General features: G+C 53.0%; 1 protein-coding gene across 10 annotated transcripts in view; it reads right to left on the bottom strand.

Moving 5' to 3' along the window:
• Sorbs3 (sorbin and SH3 domain containing 3) overlaps positions 1–2,614 on the bottom strand; it is a 30,427-nt gene that overhangs the window by 14,727 nt on the left and 13,086 nt on the right. The window lies entirely within an intron of this gene.

Below are 2,614 nucleotides of genomic sequence, written 5' to 3'. Positions count from 1 at the left end.
GACCTTGGGCCCTGGCAGCCGAGCGCGCAGCCCTAGTGAGATCCAGCCTCTAAAGGACAAAACAATAAACAAGGAAAGACACACACACACACACGCTCCGGCCTGCAGACCCAGGTGCCCGCCATGCAGGTTGGAGGCAACTCCCCTTCGGCTCTCCCTCTGCCTCCCAAGTGTCCTCTTCTGAACACTCTCCTTCCCCCCTCTGCCCAGACCACACCTCCAGGTGCACGGGAACCTCTGGGGGCCCTCCTGGGAAGAGCTGCTGACCAGCCAGTCACTGCCCCTCAGCGCCCACATAGCCCGCACAGAAGCACACCGGCGCTGGCTCCCAGGTTTTCCAGCTTCTCCCTGCTGTGACTACTCAAATTCATGACCTCCCCAACCCACCCCTCAAGTAGGTCTTCAGCCCGCCCAACTCCAAGTGACCTATGGGCAGCAACTGCACAGCGCACCACCTCCTCCTCTTCACTTCCTCCCTCACCTGGCTACAGGGAGAAGACTCAGGTTTCCTCTACCTCCCTGGCTGCACCTTCTCCACCCTTCTGGCTTGTGTCTGAGCGTCTCTGAAACTTCCGATCATCCACTTGCCTGGGAGCTCAGCCTCTTGATTTCCCTAGGTGGCCTGACTAGTCCTAAATGCTGGGGACTGAGCCCAGGGCCTTCTCAGACATGCTGGGCTCCACCACTGAGCTACCTGTGTAATGTTTTTCTGTTGAGACAGGGTCTCACTAAGATGCCCAGATTGGCCTTGAACGTATGATCCTCCTGCCTCAGCCTCCTGAGTAGCTGGGATTACAGGTGTGTGCCTTCCCCGAAAGTTAGGAATTTGAAGATCAATCAAACCTCTGTATTCACAAATTCTGCATCTAGAGATCGAACCCAAACCACAGACTGAAAATTTTCAGGAAAAAATTGCGCCTGTGCTGAATATGTACAAGCTTTTTGTTTTGTCATTAATCCTTAAACACTACAGTATAGGGCCAGGGATATAGCTCAGTGGCAGAGCACCTGCCTGGCAAGCATGAGGTCATGCATTTGATTCCTGATACAAAAAACCCAAAACACTACAGTATAGCAACTACTTGCACAGCATTTACTGTGTATTAGGTCACATAAGCAACCTAGAGCTGACTTAAAGCATATAGGAGGATGTGTGTAAGTTGTATGTGAACACTGTGCCATTCTGCAATTTGCCCATCCCAGATCACACAGTGGGGTGAGGCTGGTGCTGTGCCATGCTATACAGGGGACTCCAGCAGCCAAGGATTTCAGTGTTTTCAGGGGTCCTGGATGCTGACCCTCTACTGCTCATTTCCATGATTCACAACCTTGGCTGCACTCAAAATCTCTTTTGAGTGAGTCCCGGGTATTTCCATCTGCAGCTGAGACCTTGGCTTTGAACTACAGTCTTGAATATTCAACTGCCTACTCGACATTTCCACTTGGATGTAACGTAGATCAAAAGCCAAATGCCCCTTAACAGTGTTCCTGCAGGGGCCAGGCACAGTGGCATAAGTGTAGTGCTAGCACTGGGGAGGCTGAGGCAGGAGAATCGCTGCGAGTTTCAGGCCACCCTGGGCTACACAGGGGCAGCATGAACTATACAGGAGACCTTGCCTCAAAAACAAAACAAAAGCGCTCCTCCTGCAGTTCCCTCTGTCTTTACAGATAGGAATTCTGTCCTTCAACTTGCTGAGGTTTAAGATCATCCTTGACATGCCATATGCAGTCCATCAGCAAATTCCAATCGCTGTCTCTGGAACACAGCCAGGGCCCCACCCTGCCCCACCAGGTCTGCAGATGTTGCCTGGCCCAGCTCACTGTGGTCTTGAACTTGGCCCAAAGCAGAATATTTTCCCCAGTGCTGCCCAGCGGGGAAATGCGCCCCCACTTCCACCCTCTCCTGTGTGCCCGCAGCCTGGGACAGCCTTTCAAGACACCCTTGTCCGAGCATGTGACCCTGCTACCCAGCCCTGCGGGCCCGCGCTTTCCCTGGTCTTCCGCACCCTCTCTGCTGGGGTGCTCCTCCTTGCTCTGCTGTGCCCGCTTCATCCCCAGGTTCTCTGCTCTAGGGCCACCCAACAGAACTGTGGCTGAGGCCACTCCCTGCCCTTGCTGTTCTCCTTGGCCTTTCCGCCACACCCGCTGCCACACCGAAGGTTTATCTGTCTAGTGTGTCTCCTTTCATCTCCCCTTTTATTTTAAACTGGTGCTCAGCACACAGGAAGCACTCAGCAGGTAGGCAAGGAGTAACAGATGCATGGGTGACCCTGTGGCCATTTCACACGCATGTAGGCCACAGGGTTGGTTGCATTTTGAGCTGCGGAAGAAACCAACGCTTCAGGTCTAGGACTAACGCACTAATGGTGTAATTTCAGCCTGGCAGGAAAATAACAGAATTTCAGGGAAGGATGGCTTCCCTGGACCTTCAGAGGACACTGGGGGATAGCAGCTGGTCACTGTCTGCCCCAGGATGCCACTGCTGGCCCTGAGGAGAGGGAGGGGACAGTTGAGAGTTCTTTCTTCCTTCCTTCCTTCTTCCCTCCCTCCTTTTCTTTTCTTTCTTTCTTTCTTTCTTTTTCTTTCTTTCTCTCTCTCTCTCTCTCTCTCTCTC

This window comes from Chinchilla lanigera, unplaced genomic scaffold, assembly GCF_000276665.1.
Source record: "Chinchilla lanigera isolate Chin_1 unplaced genomic scaffold, ChiLan1.0 scaffold00002, whole genome shotgun sequence".
Classification (NCBI taxonomy): Eukaryota; Metazoa; Chordata; class Mammalia; order Rodentia; family Chinchillidae; genus Chinchilla; species Chinchilla lanigera.
This window is presented reverse-complemented; position numbering and strand designations above follow the sequence as displayed.